The sequence below is a fragment of the Nothoprocta perdicaria genome, unplaced genomic scaffold (assembly GCF_003342845.1).
Source record: "Nothoprocta perdicaria isolate Ctin4 unplaced genomic scaffold, notPer1 scaffold_4, whole genome shotgun sequence".
Lineage (NCBI taxonomy): Eukaryota > Metazoa > Chordata > Aves > Tinamiformes > Tinamidae > Nothoprocta > Nothoprocta perdicaria.
Window position 1 is genome coordinate 6,835,560 of NW_020455643.1, and position 21,848 is coordinate 6,857,407.

At 41.8% G+C, this 21,848-nt stretch overlaps 1 long non-coding RNA gene across 3 annotated transcripts in view; it reads left to right on the forward strand.

Moving 5' to 3' along the window:
• Positions 1-9,312: 9,312 nt before the first annotated feature.
• Positions 9,313-21,848, forward strand: part of LOC112952314 — a 43,651-nt gene continuing 31,115 nt past the window's right edge. For all 3 annotated transcript variants that reach the window (XR_003250364.1, XR_003250365.1, XR_003250366.1), the window contains exon 1: positions 9,313-9,470. This is a non-coding gene — a long non-coding RNA (uncharacterized LOC112952314). The remainder of the gene's footprint in view (positions 9,471-21,848) is intronic.

Genomic DNA, 21,848 nt, shown 5'->3' on the forward strand with positions numbered 1-21,848 from the left:
TAGCGCGGCCCTGCGGGAGAGAGCGGCGGCACCTGCGATGTCACCGCGATCCCCGGCCCCCTGGTCCGGGCGCGGGGGGCTCGCCTGTCCCTGGCGCCCGCTCCCGCTTTGCTGCTAAGCGGCGCACAACTTCGCTGTGCCCGTGCCCGAGCACGGTAGCCCGGCCCTGGAAGGGCAGCAAACGCATTTCCTGACCCGAAACCGTTAGTGCCAGATAACTCTGAAAGCAGCAGTCTAAGTGTGCCGTTTCACAGTGCTCTGGTTCTGCTAAAAGAAATTACAGCACATGAGTTAGTAAAGTCTTTCAGTGGGGATGCCAGGGAAATCTATCTATCTGTCTGTCTGTCTGTCTGTCTGTCTATCTATCTATCTATCTATCTATCACTTAAAGGTGGGAGTTTTGTCCTTTCAGTAAGTAGCAAAAGTTGCAGTTCTCTTTCATCCAGCTCACTGAGGCATTCAGAACTGTCCATGTGTTCAGGCACCTGCCATTGATAAAAAGCACCAAAGTAGTGGTTTTGGCTGCTGAAGCCCCTTTGAAAACCTCAGTTAGGARCTGGGGACCCTAAAAGCTTCTTTAGATGTGTCCACATGTGTTAGACGCTTGCCACTGTGAATCTCTGCTGGAGCCTTGCTGAAGCTGACTGCACAAATATAGAATGAAGCTGCAATATTGTGGCTCACAGAATACAAAATATGAGTACAGAATTTTCAGTTGTAAAGACTGGCTATTTTTATGCTCATTTGGAAGAAAATACAGGTATAGGAGAAAAAAAGGGAAAGCCTTATTTAGAAGTGGATCCCTGTTTAAGTCCGTGGTGCCTTTGCTCTTTGTCAAGCAGATATTACGAACCCAGGCTGTTAGGGGACTCAGCCTTTCGCTTCCCCCTCTTTCCCACACTTGCTCACATAGATCCAGAGCATGCTTTTTCTTGGGCTATTGCACAAGTTTTCTATAATAGCTGAATCATTTGGAGGCACGTGAAAATTTCTTCATTTTTTAATTACGGAGCTTCCCCCACCACCACCACAGGGAAGCTGGGGTAAGTTTGTCAGTGCTGGTATGTAGCAGGATCTATTTTTTTATGTAGCTAAGTATATACACTAGGATTGCTTTTATTTTTTCCTTCGGGGTAGAAGCAGTGATGCTTGCTTGCTATTTTATTTAGATCACACCAGTTGAATTTAAGGCCAAGTGTCAAGAAAGGCTGAGCTGATTCTGGCTTGGACCTATGCAGGTCTGCTGTGCACTGAATTTCCTAAAATATAAGACCTGCTAATATAGGAACTCATGCCATGTTATCTATGTGTTGGTAGGATTTGGAAGTGCTGGATCTGGCATTTTCTAGCGTTGGCTGCAAAAGATATTTTTCTTCATCCAACAGAAACAGGTGCATTTTATTTCTCCCTTTGCTGAGAGAGCCGCGTGCTGGCGCCGGGGCCGGCAGAGCCCGTAAAACCAGGAACGTGCAGCTGCGAGGGAGGCGCAGGCTGAGGTAGGGTGCAGAGGAGCTGCTCTTCCCGGGCAGCTGCTCTGGAAATACCTCTGGGTGCAAACCACCCCAACACATCCCACCGTGTTGCGCTGCCCGGGTTTAAGCTGGGCTCTTGCTCCAGCTTTTGGCTAGGGGAAACTTCAGCGAGGTGGTTTCTGCCCTCCTCTTGTTTCCAGCTGGGGCTCAGTGTGTGGTGACTGTTCCTTAGTCATAAGGTCGATTATAAAAATGCATGATGGACAGGGAGGGCAGGAAGTATTGGTGTGCAATTCTGCAATATAAATGTAAATGTACATGGAAATGTAAATAAATAAATTTAAAGGCAAGTTTTGTGCGGCTTAGATAAAGGTGAATGCCAAACTCCACACTGCTTCTGGCTGTGCTCTAGAAGTGAATAGAAAGCTCCATTCTGGTACGGGGAGTGCAACCACAGAAGGTTCATTTGCCTAAAATGCTTTAAAAATGTTTTGCTGTGGTGATCGTTCCTAGTCTGCCTGTGTGGCTGCATTAGTGTTTGACTCAGTGCTGTCTGTGTGCTAGGAGCTCCCTGAGCCTGGCTGTTTGTTATTGCAAAAATGGGAAAAGTCACGATAAAAAATGTGAAAGTCATAATGTTTGGTAAGAAAAAGAAGAGTCACCATATGGCTCAACAGATTTTAATTAATATTAAATTGCCAGGGGAAATTCTGCAAAAAGTCAAATAGAAATCCTTTATTTCACAAATAAATGCTCAGGATTTGTTTTCAGAAGCACTTATGGGGCTATTAAGATTATTGGGAAGCCCAGAGCTTTTAATGGCAGTGTAGGGGCATTTTCAGAAATACAAGGTGTTTTTGGAGATTCTGGTAGCAAGCTGGTGACCTAGTTAGGTACTGTCAAAAATCTGTCATTTAACTCCCTTTGAAGGGCCTATTGATTTTCASTAGGGTTGGATATGATTCCTTTAGGCATTTCTAGTATTTATGCCATCCTTCAAATTTAACAAATAGCTTTAAGTTGCTGAGGCTCGAACTGCATGAGACAGAGCATATAGACTCCAAATGAATAGTAGTTATCCTAGTATTTCTATACAAAATGTTCAGAATAAACAAAGTCTGTGGTTTCTATGCCAAGAAACCACCTGACATTGGCAGGACATGATTTTTGTTAGGGAAATCATGCGATGATCAACAGACCTGCACAGTGCAAGTCAGGAAAGCAAATATATACTCAACATGAAGCACCTATTTGAGTGCCCTTCCTTAATAGGATACTTGTCTCAGTCTGGGCCTCAGCTTGGATTATGCTGCAAACATCATATTTGTTCATAAAGACAGAGATTGTCTGTTTCATTTGATAGTGGATTAATGTTCTGGTGTATATACTGTATATAAAACATAGTCTATTAGCTCATGTATCCATGGAGATTAGAAGTAGTTTGCAGAAATGGAAACTCTTGGGGTTCTCTTAGGCCTAATGTAAGCATTTTATTAAGAAAGCTCTCTAAAAGCCATTAATACTAATAAATATTTTCATTAAYTAGTATTATTTTCTGCTTACTGAAAATAATTGGCATAATTTTTGAAAACATGGGAGTAACACTGATTGGGAATTAACTACTGAAAATAACCCAGCTTATTCTCATAACCAAGGGAGCTGCAAAAATGGAACTGTCATCAATAATAGTTTTAAAAGTTATTAATATGAATGTAACCATGAATTAATTCTTAACTAAGAATTTATTGTTAGCTTCATAGATTTTAATTACACTTCATGCCTTGTTTTCTAATGGAAGTTCTTATAAGGTATCAACCTTGCAACCCCAGATCAGTGAAGATGCTCATTATATCATCAGTATTTACATATTGCTCTTGCATGTTAGCACTATTTGCACATGGTAAAACATGAGTTACCACTGTTTATATGTGCGTTAAACATGTGCTTAGGGAATACATGTAAAGGAAGYGCTGAGAGGCTTTACAGGCTGTAATGAATCATGAACTGGAGCAATACACWGTCCTAAATTAATCCTCCAGCCCACAGCCCAGGTCTCCCACCCGTGTATCCCAAGGTTTAACTCAGTTGGGAGCAGTGGTGTCTCAGTGGCCATGGGCCTTGTTGTAGAAAATTGTCCTGGGTTCAGGGGCAGTGAGGACTGAAAGAGCTGGGGTGTTGGAGGGAGGACACAAATCCCTGTTATCTGCTCATGGATCAAGAGAAAATGGGGGGACTCCCTAGTAGATCCTAGTAGATGGGCCCTTTCTGCACCCTCTGTGGCTGTCTGCTAGCAACATTGTTATTGCTGTGTCTTCTGATCAGAGCTGACCATCTTAGGGATCTTGAATCTGGCTATCTCAAATGTCAGTGATATTTTAATACCATGCAACTCAGTGAGGAATCCAACAGTTTCTTTAGAAGCTGCCTAAAATATGCAGGATTTGCCTACTCTGAGCTCCTGGTTTGCATGGCCAGATGTCTGCCAGGAGCTGCCTCTGTTTTGGGATTTCCTTCAAGAGTTAATGAAACTCTGGTGTAAATTATTTAATATYGCTTAGAATGTCTTGTAGAGGCAGCAGCTAAAACATGTTAGACCTCAAATGCTAGGGTGGTTCCCAGGACTTTTCTTCTGATTTATTTATTTATTTACTTATTTATTTATTTTATTTTATTGTTGAATGCAAAAATGCTTATCTGAAAATGCTCAAACCGAGAAGACTTGCTCTTTAATTAGATTTTATCCGCTTGTGATTACTGATGATACAGATGATACATTTTCCTCTTATTACATTAGCCACCTCTCCAAAGGTTGTACTTGACAAACCTTGAGAGTTTGCTGGATGGAGCGAAGCAGCTATTTGAAGTGACTCTGCACAGTTACATAAGGCAGCTCCTGGCAGCGACAGACTCCGTGTTGCTCTGTGGCTGGAGAAGGTGCAAGAGCCCTTTGTGCCTCCAGTCCTGCCTAGTATGAAAGAAGCAGAGCATATTTGACTAAGCAGAAGTATTTTTGTTAAAGTATGAATATTCTTAGCCACTGGGGAGGTATAACAATGTACAGAAGTTAAAAAATTAAAATCCTTATCTGTCGTAACTGGTTTTTAAGCTATTGATTTCAAAGCATTGTATGAGTTAGAGCTGTTATTCCCATTTTCTACAGGTAAAGGTAGAGATTGGGAAATGACTTTGGTTCCATCGCTTGCTCTGGAGGCTGTTAAACAGCCGTTAAAGACGTTTTATGATCAGCAGTTCCAATAAGATTCATTGGGGAGTTTTCAAGGAACCGTTTAAGGATGGCTCTGGGCTGTGAATGTTATTTCTCATTAATTGATACAGCACTGGGAAAGCAAATTCTGTGCCAGAATTTTAAATGGGATGGCTTAGTAATTATAGGCCTTCCAGCCTGATGCCAATCCCTGGCAAAATAATGGAAGATTTACTTGGTTAGTAAAATAATAATCAGGAATAATGTAATTCATGGCCATTCTCTTTGGTTTGTGGATAATACATCTTGTCAGACTAACTCAATAGTTTTCCTTTGATGTATCAGGTTTGCTTGATGGATGTTGTAGTGCTGATGTAATGGACTTTCTTCAGCCATTCATCATGGTACCACACAGTCCTTGATTAAGAAATGAGAATGTTGCAATATCAGCTGGGCAACACATTAAAAACACATAAAACTGCTTATCTGGTACTCTTAAAATGCAAACTGGGAATCATTATCTAATGGGATCCCATAGGAGTTATTAGGCCATGCTCRGTTTCCCTTTTTATTTAAAGACACAAAAGATATTATAAAGCCATTAATGGCCAATTTATGGAGATGACATCAAGTCTGACACTTTAGAAATGAAGGTAGTTTATGGAGTGAACCAGAAATCATATTTTTTTTATTACCACTCAAGATAAAACCATGTATATTTAGGAACAAAAAATTCAGATGAAGTTTTCAGGGTGGGATGTTGTTATAGATAGTCAACTGAGGTGATGTGTAGAAGCCAAAGGCCTAAATATATGAAGAGAGAAACTACTCAGCAGGATGAGTTATGTAAYTTCTGTATCACTAGCGGTGTGATAACTTCTTGAATATCCAACTAGGCAGAATTCAGATTTGAGACTGAAAAAGCCTCAAAGAGGCTTTTTGAAAGAGTTGAGTTTTGAGAGGGTTTTGAGAATGGCTAATGGATTGGACACCCTGTGCAGCGGGATGCTCAAAGGCCTCGGCCTCTGTCGCTTGACCAAAGATGTCTTTACCACGGGCCGTGCTGACACAGGCCGCAGAAACGCGGCAGCCGAGYGGTGAGAATGCAGCAAAATGGCTGAAAGTTGAAGTTCGTCTTTTCCACAATGAAGATAATAAAACATTGATATTGCTCTTAAAGGATTATTTTGGATTCTCTGGACATTTTAGAAATGAAATTATTTGTTTTTCGGAAAAAAAAAYGCTCTACTTGAAGTAGGGATTGATTTAAAGAAATTCTGTATTTGTGCTAGTGTAGAACTGACAGTGATCACTGTACTTAGTGTTTTTTACAATCTTTAAACTGATTTACCGAAGGCTACTTAATAGGATGCTGGCTTGTTAGGTAGAACCTGCTTTTACAGATCCCCAGGCTGCTGTGTTGTCCAAATGTCTTCCTGCAAATAACAGAAAAGCTGGGGTTTCTTGTGTTTCTTTGAAACGTGCGTGTTTGCGCAGAGTCACTCTTAAATTCTTGAGGGCAACTGGGCCAATCTCCGAGTGCTTCAATATCCCTCTTAAAGTCATTTGCTGATGTACATCACTGCGCTTGATGTAGTGTCACGTGCAGAGACGTGTACATGGCGCAGTGCTCGTTTCCCGAGGCTGCGGCGATGGGAGCCCACCGAGGGAAAGGCTGCACGATCACTGCGTGTACGGGCACGCTCGCTCAGCTCTGCTTTCCTCCTGCCCTCCTGGAGCGGCTTGCAGTCAAGAATAGCAGGAAATCATTTCTAAATAGCACATTCCCTCTGATACCCAGCATACAGGCCTAGCACAAAGAAATTCTGCTGAATTTTTCCTCTGGCTCCTCCGCCAGTCACAAATTAYTTACGTTTCAGGCTCCTGATTTAAGGCTTATAAGCATATTTGTAATGGAGCTATTAATTCTTAGTCCATATAGGGGAAAATGCTTTATATCCTAACTCTACTTTAGTCAGAARGCTGTGGGATTTGTGCTCAGCAATTTCTGGATGCTTTTGCAAGTCTCATCCAGAAACTGTAAGAACCGGCTCCTTATTCCAGACAACTGTATCAAAGTGATTCTCGGGTGCAGCTGAATAAAGTGTAACAGCAGAACTTTAAAGGAGAACATCTCAAAGGTGTTATTTCTAACTGTTACAAGATTTCACTGATCACTTTCCCTTGGAAGGTGAATTGCTGTTTCTCTGTAACACTTTTGCACCATTTTCTGCCAGAAACACTTCCTTACTTTCTCAGAGACTGTTACATAGTCATGAAAGCAGAGGATTTAGTCCAGGAACTTGTGACTTCAGATGTTCTCCTCGCACCGCTGCTTGTGAAGTTGTCGCTAACTCGATGYCCGGACTTCTATTTTCTCAGYTGTACCTTGGTGCAGAGGTGCAGCYGCAGTATTAGCTGGATGTGTCACAGGGCCAATGCGAAGCGATAAAGGCTGTTAGGGACAAATCATCTTAATAGTGGTTTTCAGATTCAGCGAGTAGCAGGAACAGATGTGACTAGAAAAAGAAAGAAAGAAAAAAAAAAGAACAAAGAGAGTCCTGTATAAAAACAGTCATAAATGCAAACAAATGCTTACTTTCCTCATGATAGGCAACCTATCACTCCTCCAAGTCACACACAGCAATGGAAACTGCAAGATCCTGGAGCAGATCCTCAGCAGGGGCAAATCCCCCTAGCTCCGCAGCCACAGAGTTGTGATAACTGATACTGCCAAGGACCTTCTACCTGTTGAATAACTCCACCTCATTCTAGGAGGAGCTCTTCTTTTTTGCAGAGGGTCTTTACCCCTAGGAGGGTRTTTGGTAAGCTTGGTAAGCCCAACCTGAAGGTCACTGTGCTGCTCTGACACGCGGGTGCAAATTTCACCTGAGTGTTTGGRCAATGTTGGGGTAACCCAAAGAATTAGTAACAGGAAGGGCTGTTGGTGTTAAAGGAGGCTGATGTCCCTTGAGGTGCTCTAATGAAGACACAGCAGATGCTGAAACTTTCCTCCAGAAAGTACTAGTGATTAAGACATCACTGATGATAGACGTGGATTTGCTTGTTTGTGAAGGAGAATACAGGCAGCTTCACAGGGCAGCAAAGAGAAAGATGTGGTGTGTGCTGAGAGATTGCTGAGGTTAGGCAAGTTCATGGGGAAATAACCCCTGTTGTGTGCAATAGATGAAGAAGAAAAATATTACTGATTACACCTTCCCTGAAGCAGGGTGGGTCTGTGGACACAAGGTGCCCACGCTGGCCTGCAGCAGGGTGCTTCAGCTGCAGGACATGGGCTGGTCTGGGCTGCTGCGCATGCTCCTGCCCGGGTGCCACGTCCCAAGGTCAAGCAAACACAGTGCTGTTCAGGCTCTGCTCATGCAAACTTCTGTTCCAGAAGTGAGTCAAATTAGATTTCACTTTGTGGAGTTTCTGCTAAGGATTCAGAGAACTCATTTAAACTGTGTAGCATTGAAGTGTTTGCTCACATTATACAGAAAGAGACCTTAATGTGCTCAATTAAAACTTCACCATTCTTTTAATAGTAACAGATAGTGCTACCACCCTGCAAGAGTTGTGAAATGAGTTTATAGTGATCAAAATATGTACTGTACCTGSATCTCACTTTTCTTACATTACTGGCATGTTAGCTCTGCTATCTTGTATAAATTTCAATTTAAATAGTCATATTCTGCCCACCTTAATTCTGGCTCCTTCCCATGCACTCGGCGCTCCTGTTGCCTCCCCCAGTTCTCCCTTACCGCTCTTGCAACCTGTTGGGGAGTTAGTGGGAGCTGTAAAACTGTGAAGCCCAGCTCAGAATTCTTTGGTATAATCCACGTGTAATTTTTCACAGCACTTCCTGAGGATAAAAGGCAACATATGAGTTATTCCTTCCCAGGAGGGCTGTGTAATTTCAACTGTAAAGCTGAAAAATAAGGCAAGTTAAATCAATGTTTTGAGGAGCTGTGTTGGGACCATACATTCATTATGCTTTTACATGTGTCTCAGTTGCAGTAAATAAAAGAAAATGTGTTCAGACATCAAAATATTTACTGGTTAAAAAGATACATGTAATCTCTCCAAAGCGTGAGCTACTGTTCTGTAAAGGTCTCACTTTTCAATTAATTAACRTAGCAGAAGTGTTTTCTATTTCTGCAATGTATTTTTTTTTCTAAGCCTTGCAAAAATACTTCACAGATATTAATGAATTTATGCTTGAAATATCATGATGCCATAGATCACAATCATCATCCTTGCTTCACTGAGGAATGTACCAAAGCTCAGAGAAAACTTAAATGAGTCGGAGAGAAAACTTTGAAGTACTGACATCTCTGGTCATGATGTCTTCTTTTCTCTAAAATATATATCATTTGGTTTGCAGCTTCCAAAGGGCATCAGAGAAGTATTGGTGTGAGCCCAGAAATGTCTRCCCAGCACCAGCAGCAGGTGAAGCTCCAACTCATCAGGTCAGGGAAGTGAGTAATCACTTCCTGCAATCACTAATTACAACCAATTCTCACTTGGCCATCCTGTAGCCACTGAGCTGTACCTCAAATTAAAGATGATTAGCTGTTTCCTGTCTACTATAAACACGTAAGTGGAGACAGAGTCTAGATTGTTACCTCCTGTGTTCTTTTGTTGTTGTTGTTGTTTTTATAAATGGATTAGTATAAGGGGTTTCTGGTCTGTAACTGGGCTTCCTAGGCTGGAGAACAGAATGCTTCTGGCTTTCTCATGTTCACAAATGTAAGGATGAGGAGCTGGCTGCAGAAACCTGCATCTAACCAAAGGTATTTTTCCTGATTCAGTTGCAAACTTTGCAGAGATGAAATGGAGCTTCTTTTGGTTTCAAGTTTAAGTTAAGTGTATTGCTCCTCTGAGTTGTATATCTTGCACCATTTTGTTACTGTACTAATTTAGGATCGGTCATATGTTTCTTCCATGTCAAAATGAGAAAAGTATTAAGAAGAAGGAGCTATTTCCTATATTCCAGTATTTCTAAGAAAGAATTTTTTCTTCAGCCTGAGATGTTCTCTGGGGCCAAAACACTTTTACCAGGGTAATTCCTCTTCTCTTGTCTGTGTTCTGCCCTATTCCTCACAGCTCAGCTTTCCTTTTTTGTGGCTTCTGGGGGGAGATTGGCAGCTTTCCCCCTTCTTCCTTCCCCTGGTATCACTTGTGGGTTTGATGAGCTGTTTTGTTTCCAGCTATTCTATTTGGTCTGATTAAAAAGCAAGCTGGCTTTACTTATGCTCTTATGTGCTCATGGCTCTAGTAGTGCTATAATGAGAATAGCTATTTTGTGCTGGCTATTTTAATGTTCAGGAAACCAAGCACCCAATGTTCAAGCTATGGAAAAGTTCCCCTGTGCCCTCAGTGGTGTCTCTGAGCAGTTGGGAGACCCTGCATTGCTGAAGGCCTGAAAAGCTCCCACAAAGACCAGGGCAGTTGAGAAAGTCAAATGGTTTTAACATTGGTTAGTGCAGGATGAACTGTTCATTAGTCAGTATAAAGGAATGATGAAAAATCAAAGTTCAGTTTTCTGCATTTTATTGACTTTTTCAGGTATTTCATTGGCATATCAGTGAATAGTAATAAAGGTCATGGACTTGCATTTAATTATGTTTCTGGCACTGGGAAATGGATTGAATGGGTAACTTTTATTTATGGATCTGTAAGTTAAGTTTACAGATCTTTTAAGCCACATATCCAGTTTGTTCTGGTGAACTTCACCTTAAAGGAAAAGAAGAAATTAGAATAATGGTTTCTATATAGCTTTGTCCTGTGTGTATTTCATGCTCTATCTATTCATGCTTCTGTGAACAGCTATAAGGGCAGATCAGCATCARCTCCCACAAAAGCTTTATAAATGTGCAGCAATGTGAACATCAGCTGCCCTGTACTGAAATAAAGGGGAGGAAAAGTGGATTTAGCAGCAGCAAATGAGGCCTCTTAGGCTTATTTGGGCAGCAATGATGGTCTGTTAATATTTCTATCTGTTGTTCTGCAATGTAACATTCATGAAGGCTTCAAAATCTAAATTCCACATGCATCCTTTGGATGTTAGATCCCAGGTTTCTTTGTGCAGGGACATAGGATATCTGTTGTGATGAACCTGTGGCACCCTTTAAATAATAAATGATAAAAAGACTGATGAGGAGCTGTGTAGTGAAAAGAACAAGAGATGCTGTGAGAAATATAAACTGGAGTACCAGGATTACGTAACCTGAGCCATCTTTTTAACTCATCTTTTAGCTCTGCAGTTTGCACTTCTAAAGGGGGGGCTGTTAAAACTTAGTTTTTAAAAAGATAAAATTATGGTGCAAGGCCAGGATTTGGCCAAAAATAAAAAAGATATATTTTTTTCATTATCTTCTAAGTCTAACAGCTTTCCAAGTAAAGAGCAGTTTGGGGGGAAAAAAATCGTTCTTGTGTTTTGAGATTTTTTTTTATCTTTTTCTTTCCAAAAGACCAAGGTTCCTCATGGGACTCGCATCTTTTATCACAACTGTAAGATGAAATTCTGACATTCAAAGCCTGCCAATTTTAAAGTTTTCAGATTTTTCTGTAAATATTTCATATAACATAAAGAACTSATTGTTCTTGTGTATACCAGATATGCTGCTTCCTGCTTTGAATAATCATGTTGATCATCCTGTTCTGGTCTTATGTATCACTGTAGGTAATAAATACTTTTCACGTCAGACTATAAAGCAATAAGGAGGAAACCAAGATACTTGTTTAGTCTCCTAACTAAAGGAAAGCCAGTTGGTTCTCCCAAGTCCAGCCCTGATTTCCAGCCTCTGGTTCCAGGAGGAAGACACCTTCATGGACACCCTGTGCCTAGCTTTCCTGTGTCACTCCTGACTCCACTGCTTATTTTTTGTGCTTTAGGAAAAAAATAACACAGTCATTCTTAATAGTGTGAATTCGGCTGCTTGCTCTGTCAGTAACACCTCTGTTAGTTATCTTAAATGATCTTCACATGCATCCTTTATTYTCTGCACCAGAAACACATCTTTAATAATATGTGTCTTATTATTTTGCTGCATTCAGCTGGTACTTGATATATTTATCTTCAAAGACCAGTGACACATGGAATACGTGTATAGCAGGATGTCACCTCCAGAGATATATATGTGTGTCTGCAGGTGTGTGTGTGAAAATATATATAGAGAGAGAGAGAGAGGAAAAAAGATCATTTAATGACAGTTTTTGTACATACTTATAGGCCAGTCTATATTATTATTAAAGTCTGTCAGGATGTATGTCAGCAGTGTTCCCCAGAACTATTTGGTACTCACAAACAGGTCCTTGCYACAGATACCCTGAAGCACCTGATGTTAATGGAAGCATGTAACTTAATGGACAGTAGGTTTGTTTTTCTTCTTTCTTTCCTGTGGAAGATTCCTAAACAACTTTTAAAACAGTAACTTTTAAGTGGTAGAGAACTGCCCCACTCCATGCAAAGCGCTTCCAGGTAATGGCTTTGCTCCATGACTGCCAACTGCAGTGATTCAGAAACAGTTTTCAGCACAGTAAAATTTTCACAGTGATTAGCTGAGTCCTTTCAGTGAGGATTAAAATGAGGAAGAGCAGAACAGGCTACTGGAGCGGTGCGTAAGAAATAATAAAGAGGTTGTCTGCTTACAGAGGAACAGAAAGGGGTGCACCACAGTGCTTTAGGAAAGCGGCATTCCAGGCAGGAGTCGGGTATTTTTTTTTCCCTCAAGTTATCCTCCATATTCTCCAGCAAGGTTTTTTGTTCTGCTCTCACTGCCAGTGAGAGCTTTGAGCAAGAGAGGTGCTCAGGAATTTTTGTGGTCTCCCACCCGAAGCTGGGAGCATCCAGCTCCTCCGCTGTGCGAGGCCCCAGGCAGCTGCAGCCGCTGACAGGAGGGCTCTTGAATGGGCTCTTTGTGGCGCAGGTGCGACGGCTGCTGCTAGAGATCAGCAGAGTGACATGGCCCGTAGCAGGATGGGCCTGACTTGCAGCCTGGCTCTCACCTACAACTACTTTTGGTTTTAGTTGTATAATGGATGTCAGACTTATGGTCCTTCTCAGTACTGGGAAAGTTGTCAGGAGAACCCGAAAAGAAAGCGTGAATGTCTGGGATGACAGGAAAGCTGAAAGGAGCTATCGGGATGTGCTGGTGATCCAGAGAGTGCCTAATTAGCAAGAGGCTCTATGACAGCATYTCAGGCATGGACAAGTTTGCCCTTTCTGCTTTACAGCCCCCGAGCTGATACCCAAAATAGCTCTCTGTGTGTTCYAGGGAGAAAATAGATTCGAGTTGGGTGGTGAGAGGAAAGGCTGTCCTCTTGGTCTGCTGTTCTGATGATGTTCAGCAGAGAGGTGAGTCCTGGTAGAGCTGAGGCCAAGCCCCTGGCCTGCTGTAGCAGGAGGATCACTGGCCTGTGAGAGGAATGAGTGATACAAAGATAAAAAACAACTTAGATTTAAGTGGTAAGTGACTTAGGAACAGTTTTAGCCAAAAGACCTATTTTTTTGTATGTGGCTGTTTAATAAGATTCTTGTGTCATTCTCTTTCTTACAGTGCAGGACCACAGAAGTTAATGAAAATCAAAGCTAACACTTTTTATATTATCTCATTTTGCAGTGCAGGAAGAAACAAATCTTTTTCCTTTTGTTTCTTTCATTTCTTTTGAAAGTAGCTAGGAAGGGGATTAAATGTATCTCCAAGATATCTGAACCAAAGGGACTTCCTCTTCATTCCTCTTAGGATAAGGTATGCTTCCTTTCCTAAGGTATTGCTTTTTAGGTGCAAACCCTGGAAGATGTTAGTGTGTTTTCAGTGAAGCAGGCTGTTAAATATTTAGGGGGGGGGAGGCGAGGGGAAATGTCCTTCATAGGAACAGGCTGAACTTGCAGGAGAAGCTCTGTTGTTGATAGAAGATTGTGCTCCTTGATATGAAAAATGCAAGAACAAAACTGATAGTCCTACTATTTCAAGCAAATAGAAATGAATGAGAATCTTAGTGAAAAATAATTCACTGTTGTGAGTCAGCAGCCCACAAACAGTAGGAGCCATGCAGCAATTTTGAGCAAGGAGAAAGAAAGGCAGGGTTCATCCATGAACGCCAGGAAAGAGAATTAGAGAGGAAGCAGAGCTGGAAATGGGATCACAACAGGGAATACGGGACAGTGCAGCTGAGAAGTGAAATAGGAAGCGGGTAATAATATAATAGCTCTGAACTAAAGAAAATCTGGAAAGGGACTATGAATCTCTCTCTTACCAGCATAAAAGTTCCATTAGGTTTCATAGACTGTTGCTCTATGAAGGCTATGACTAAAACATTAATGAAGGTGTTACTTTGAGTGATTAGGTCTATTTTTTAATCTGCCTTGCTACTTAATTTTTTATGGAGAAGCGTAAAGACTGAAAGCAACCCATGTGAGGAGCAAGACCGGGCAGGCTTGCATTAAGCAAGTGCAAATGTCATTGTTATCAATATTAAGAGGAAAAAAAGGCATGTAAAAGGCTGTCAGTCTGGACCCATTAGTGTTTTCTTTAGTCCACTAAAAAGAGCATTTTTGGATCCTATTGGATGGTTTGGCTAAGAGTCCAAGGGACATTATAGTGGCTAATTAGGGAGTAACTTGATCTAGGCAAGTCCCTTCCTAATCAGGTCTGTTGGAGATTGACTGATGCCCTGAAATATATGGATTTGTAGAATTAGATTTYTAAGCCAGGAGGCATGAGAAGTCTGGCATCCTGTTTAGCACAAGCTAGAGAATCTCATCTAATAATTCCTGCACCGAGCCCGCAACTACTTAAACATATGTGATTAAAGCCAGAGAGTTATTATTTGAAATGACAGGAGGAGGAAGAAGCCAACTGCAATTTTTGACTACAGGATTACTGCAAGCTGTCAGTCTGGTGCAGTCGAGAAACCAGGCAAACAGCATCCCGAGATGTGTGTCGGGCGAGAAATTTCCAGTGGTGCTGAGAAAGGAAGTTTTCATGCAGGTTCATAAAGCACTAGGGAGATGTAATTTGAAAAAACGGTGAATAACTCTAGTCAGGGTGAAGAAGAGATGAGTTCAAGACAAGAGAGATCCTGTTGTTTAAGGGGAGGGTGAAAGCCAAGCAGCTATTGCCACTGGCAGAGCTAAAGCTGCCCTGGGCTGCTCTTTGCTGGGTTACCCCAGTGAAGGGCTGTGCAAGCCCTGGCCTCTGCTGAGCTTTGGGGTGTTTCTGGGCAAGCCATGAAGCAGAAAGGACAGGGATGTGAGCCATGTGCAGGTACAGCTTTGCTCTTTTTTTCTAGTTTATAACAGATATGGATGTCACAGGTTGTTATTGCTCCTCACTTCTAAATTTCTGATTTACTTTCAATGCTTTATTTAGTATCAGTTCTTAAATAAGGGTAGATTTCTTCATTATTTTTGCCCACCAGTGAATATGCTCAGAGGGAAGAGCTACACACTTAGGCTCCAGAATATGCAGTAGCTTTGCCTCAGGACTAGGCAGCTTCTGAATAAGGAGCCAATTCTCATCTTTTCAGGGGAAGATGCCAATCCTTATTGATTTAGTTTCACRGCAGTATTTCTAGACATTATTTTTCATAATTCTGAATCAGACTCTCTTTTCATATACAAAAGCTATGCAGGAGATGGCAATGACGTGCTGCACACATATGCCTTCTTAATGCATGCAAATTCTTGTGGCTTTAAAAATAACACGTGGCAAATCCAATCTCACAAAAACCTGTAAATTAGAAAGAAAGAAAATTACTTTGAAACTACTTGGTGCATTGCATATGTATCTTTGTACCAGACAAGAAAATAAAATAAAATGAAGTTCAAAGAAGCCTGAGGCATCAGCAAAACTTTTTATGATAACAAATGATCTAAGTGCTGCAACATGCCAGTTCTGAAACAAATCGGTGAATGAATTCTGAGGTATCTTTTGAGAAGATTGCAGCACTCAATATTGAGTTTTGTTATCTGCCTAAGAGASAAATCCTGGGAGTTTCGTTAATGCCTCTAAAGAGAACACGATCAAGCTTCGAGAGTCTAATTTCAAAATGTATTGGCTTTTTGAGAATCACCAAGAACAAGTTCAAATTAGCTGCATCAGGCTATGAAACGAAAATCCGTGCTTGTGTTTGTCTCTATTTCTGTGTATGCAATGTGTATTTAGGAATATTTCACATCTTATAGTAAGTCTGAAGTTCTCAGTGAGAATCCCAAAGAGGTGATGCRTCCTCAGCAGCCAGGAGAAGTGGTTGGGCAATTGGTTTAGCGCTCTCTTGGCCTCCCGTAGCTGCTTGTTGTTGTTTGCAGCAGATGTGCCGCAGTGCAGTTTACTGCTTCTTTTACACAAAATGGGCAGCTTTAGAAGCCCTACATTTGATGTGATAAACCTTWAGTTTATGGAAGGGAATATTTTGAGGTTTGGATTCTCTTCTCTTGGATTCTGTTACTGTCTATCCATGGGTAGRATAATCTAAAATGCTACCAAATTCAAAGAATTAACTTCATGTATTTGTAGATAGCAATRAACTAATTGTTTTGCATTCAAGGGCCTTGTAGAATTCCTCTTTGTTGGAAAATCTCWCCTGCCTTGGACATGAATGGTCATGTAGACAACAGGAGGTTGAGGGCTCACTTTTGGTTGTGTGTTCCTCGTGCCTCGCTGACCCAAGTTGGTGGAGTGGTTTGTGACAAGCCAGTTTTAGGCAGTGCTCAGAATCAAGGAAAGAGTTTTTTTTTTTTTTTAATTTTTATTTTTTTTTTTCAGTCAAGTCTGAGGAACTTCTTCAGGAATCAGTTGTCAGTGATGTCTACAAATTCAGTGTTGACATCATGTTCCTCATCAAGACGTTCTACATTTACATGGTGCTTCCAGCCCTCGCAGCCTCTCTGCTGGCTCTCAGCGTGTCACCAGTGTGGTCAGAATAGACTTTTCCATTTTCACCTTGCAATTTCAGCCCACAGGGATGCTGTCTTCTTGACACTGCTATCCTTTCACTCTAATAGGATGCTATGCTTTCTTTAGCACACAGTACCATTCTTTCTCCCATTTATTTTTCTTGGTACACTTTACGGAGTTTACTGTGGCCCTCTGCTTGTCCTTTACAATTTTTTTCTGTGTCTTTATGTCAATATTTTCATTTAAAGCTAAACCATCCAGCCTTTATGATTTTGTCAGATCTACTCTGTGCCTCTAAATGGGACAACTCATATGTGGTTATATGCGGTTTTGTACCAGCTTTCTATAGTACCCTAGTAAAGAATTTCCTGTCACCATTAACTTGGTTTCCCCTCTTGTTTAGGTGAGACCAAATTCCTCCTGTGTGAGCTTCTGGTGAATCAGGAACCTTCTTTTTCCACCCCGCCACCCCCSCCACACATGGGTTTTGTCAGTCATACTCTGAGACTTTTGGCCCTGTGTGGGAGTGCTCCAGATATTCCTGCAATGGAGATGCCTCGTCTTGAGATTCCTACCCAACAGTCTTAATTTTTGCCTTTGGATCTGTCTAGTCCCGGTGCAGTAACAGGAGTCCCTGAAGGTGTGCGAATGTCCCTTACCATGAAGCACTGGTACGTGGGGTCGTTTAGATAGGGTCTTCTTAGCAAATAAGTTTTATATAGTGACAGTACCCTAGGTTAAGGTGTTTGATGCCTTATTTGGAATAGTACATTATACCCTCTTATTATTAAAAATGTTTGATTTGAGAATGAATTATAAAGAGTTAAGATAGTGCCACGTGCAGTCATGGAGGTATCACACAAACAGTTCTCTGTGAATTGCTGGAGTGTCGAGGCTTCTACTTCATGTTCATCCATAATGTGCCTTGTGAGATGCATGTGTAAAAAAAAAAAAAAAAAAAATACTTTCAGTACAACTTTTTAATCTCCCCTGCAGCACAGGAGCAGTACAGGGTGCTCAAAGGAGGATCATTATTTCATAAACAAGCTGTGGGTGTCATATTGCAGCCTTGGACGGCAGAGGCTCTAGAGAAGGCTAGCATGGCAGCAGAGGTGTGCAGAAAGGATGCTGGTACTTAAGGAGAGACTGCTTAGTGTTTTAGTCTGCTCCTCAGACTTATTGCATCTCCCTTATTATTGTGTCTTCATGGAATTAACTGGATTATTAAYTAATTTTGTTTTTCATACCTTTTCTCTAGTTTGTAGCTGTCTTTGTGCATGTGGGTCCACGCTGCAGTTTGGGGGTTTAAGACAGCTCTCACTGTCAAGGATCACAGCCTAGACATGGATACGTGTAGTGGGTTTGTTTGCACGCAGAAAAACACAAGTCAAAACTGACTATTTATGTATCTTCCTCTGCCCTCAGAGGGGCTTTTTGTCATTCAGAAGCTCCTCCTGAGGAACGTGCAGGCTGCTTTCCCTTATTTCCAGTCACGCTCRGCTGAACCACGGAGAGGTGTTGGAGCGAGGACGCTAATGTTGAGAAACGCTGAATACCACAAAGCTTTCTAGGAATTCATATACATGGGGAAATCCTGCAGGCTTTTCAGATTGATCTTTCACCAGAGCAGTGTAGCCATCCTGTTGTGCAGCCCTGGAGCTATATAGCTAAAGAGCAAAATGAGGCTAAACTGCTGCAGCCRACTGACATGTATATGGAGGAACGTTATCACTAAAGGCAGGTAGCGTTACRGTCTGGATAGTGTGCCAGTTGTATGCAATAACCGCTTCCACGCGTGCAATATGCTTGTTTCCAGTAGCTTAGTAACCAGGGGAAAGCAGGGATCACAAACAGTCACTTTGAAACATCAGCGTGTAATTTAAATCCACCGGAGGCTGGTTCAGGGGGGCTACAGGCACCCGCTCCTTGAGCAGCGCAGCGCGCGGTGCGGGAGATCGCAGTGCTGCATTACTGCCCCTGTCAGGGGCAATTATTACGTTTGAATGAGAAGTCAGTGTCATGAACAGGACATTTCAGTGTGGGTTTGTTGTGTGTGTGTGTGTGGTTTTTTTTTTTTTTTGTATAATCTCCTATCCTCCAAGTTTATTCTGCACCAGCGTGATAGCAGGGCAGTAATTATACCCAGCACAAGGCAACTTGCCAAAAGCAGGAAATTTAAGTTCTGGTTCCAGCTTTGTCACTGATTTGCTGTTATGTGATGTTGGAGAAGGCATTCTGCATGGGATTCAAGTGACTGAACCGGCGATCTTAACTCTCAGTGAAGCCCTTGCTAGTACCAGCTTTGGAGTTTATGGCAATAATTCATTTCACCTTAAAGTAGGTGTCTGAATTGTACTTATTTCTCACATTGATAAAATGGCAGCTTGTCATCACTAGGCATGTTTAAAGCTGTGTGAGAAAGATGTGTCTTTCAGGTCACGCAACATGAAGTGTCAGAGCACAAGGGCCTGATGGGCTGAGTTGGACAGTGTGCACAACTTGAATCTATCCCTGTATTCATAGCCTGGCTGCCTGCATTCAAACACAAATATCTGTGGCAAAATTGCTGCAAAATTTTTACAATATTCTTGTGTACCTGCTAGGCGTTATTAGGAAACAGCTGGGTCTGATGTCAGCCTTTTGGTTATTGCGAATGAGGGGATGGGCAGGCTGCAGGGCTCAGGAGGAGCTGGGTTGACAGGCTCAGGGCAGGAAGGCTCCATGCTGCCCWCCTGGGCTCTTGGACTTAGATTTCTGTGCCTCGCTTTGTCTGGGTAAATGGTGGTTTCATTGACCTATTTCAGTGTTTGGTAGGAATGATGGCTAAAGACTGTAAGGAATTATCCAAAGGGGAATGCTAGCTACATACATTGTACGTATTATATTACATATATGCTGCAGCTCACTTCAACAGCTGAGTGAGTGTGTGTGTGATGCTGACTGCTTCTGGTTTCACTTATAAGGGAATAAAAAAGTCCTTTTTCTCCCCCATTAAAAAAGAGAAGCATTTTCTAAAGTAAACAAGCAACTACCTGCACAAGGTTCAGGCATTCAGCAATTGCTGTCAAAGTGCAGAGATAACACAGGAGCAAAAATATGCAGGGAAGTGTGGCAGTATTTGTGCTTTCAATATGATGAGGAGGTCTGAAAAGAAACCGCAGCCTTACTGGCAGTTCTGATAAAAACAGCAATTCCTTTTGGGGGTGTAGGTGCAAAAATGAGCTCTGAAAAGATATTTCCATTAGAAGAAAATACCTTTTATGGAGCGCTGAACTTTTTAAAGGCACCTTGGGAGTTCTGAAAACTTAATTTCCATTAAAATTATTGCAAAGCAGTTGCCTGGACTTCCAGGGCAGTTTTCATTGTCTCCACCATAAACCTATTCCATGTGTGGTCATGTTAACCTGCTCCCCTGTTGCTCTGCATTAGTGGAACTCACTGGGGGAAACAATCTCCTGAAAATTGCTCTTTGCAGCAACCATCGCTTAACATCAGTTTTYTTTCACAACATTTAATCTTATGCAAATCATTAATGAAGGGGTGCCTGCYGTCAGCTCCGTACCCCTTAGTGCTCTCCCACCACTGATGCCCAGTGGACTGATGAAGGCCAAATGGACCATCACACATTGTGAGATGTAAAATGGCAGCAAGAGCTCAGTGGGGAAACTGAGGTACAGAAACGAAGTGAAGAGAGAATCTGGGCACTTCTGACTAGGAACTACTGCTACAGCGTTAATAGCTGTGTTCTTGTCATGCCTGGGTATTCCAGACAAGAAGGACACTGATTTGGGCTGGCCGTTGCAAGATGGTTTGTTTTAGTTGTGCAGAATTTGAGACAAAGGAGGTGGGTAAAGAAGTATTGACTTTGGTGAGGCCCATCTTCCACTCCTGTGTCCTACTACCTGATGGAGGAGAAGYTCTGAAGAACCCCCAGATCAGGCTGCACTCTTTCATTGCAGCATCTGTTTTGAGCTTTGTCCTTTACTTGTGTCAAAACTCTTGGGATCAACTTTCCCCTAGAACAAGAACACAAAAGCGCGGGGCATTAGTACTAGAGTTGCATTTAGAGAATTTATGGCCAGATCATAATAGTGTGTAGCAAGCAGCTAAAAAGCTGCCAAGCAGAGGGGTGTAGATAGTGACCCAGTAAATTTTGTTTCTCTTCTTGTGGGAGAGTGAGGCATGAGTATATTGACAGCATCTGCTCAGAACGTGTTTGTGGCCAGGACACTATCAGGTTAAACTGGATGCTATTCAGAAGGCATAGGAAAAGTGTAGCCTTCATTTCTCACTGCCTGACCACTGCTGCCACATAGTATTTAATAAGTATTTTTCCTGATGTTGCAGATTTATTCAAGGTGGAGATGCAGCTTTTGGACACTTCGGACTTTTATCATCAAGGTCATTGTGCAGTGGCTTTTCCTAATGGGCCATGGAGGGAACCTGCCCGCGGTTCCCAATAGTTGTGCTTCATCCTTACCTTGCCTCGGGGGAACGGCTGACGAGGATTTATGGCAACAGATTCACAGATCAGGTGTTTACACTATTGAATATGGATACATTGTGAAAACAATTTCTAATCTGATTAGAGGAGTGCAATATGACTGGCAATCTTTTATGAGTGACTGATTTCAGAATATGGTCCTCAAATTGCTGGTGTCTCTAGTTTTTCTAGGGAAAATGGCTTCAAAAAATAGGAACTGTGATTCAAGAGACAATTCGCTTCCAGAGCATCATCTGTTCTGATTGCAGGTCTAGTGTCAGTGAATTCCACCATGACACAGCTTTCCTCATGAGACCTGTGCAATGAAAACAAGGAAAGCTTCCACAGTCCCGTAATTTCCCAGATTTATAGGGACTTCACTGGTTATGTGGCACATGAATATTCAGGTCTCTTTCCCAMAGTGTCAGAAAATGTTATGAATAATTTATAGTTTTAGATTGAAGCCTTGTCCTCTCAGCTTTGGAACTATGTGTATCAACGCTGACTTATCTATTTCCTGATCTTGACACTCTCCTAAATATTCTTTATTCTAAGTTGCCAGCTGAAGTGAGGAGGCTCAGGGCTCCAAAATATACACGTATTTAGTGATGTTATAGCAGTGAGTGCTATGAAGAAATTTAATACCATGTCCTATAAAGCTGTTATCTGCAAAACCAGAATCCTTTCTATGCTTGTTCTCTGCAGCAGAGAGAGCAAAGCTGTAATTTATCCAACACATTGAAATCTGTCTCTAAAGCACTTCATGTTAGATGTGAAATATTGGT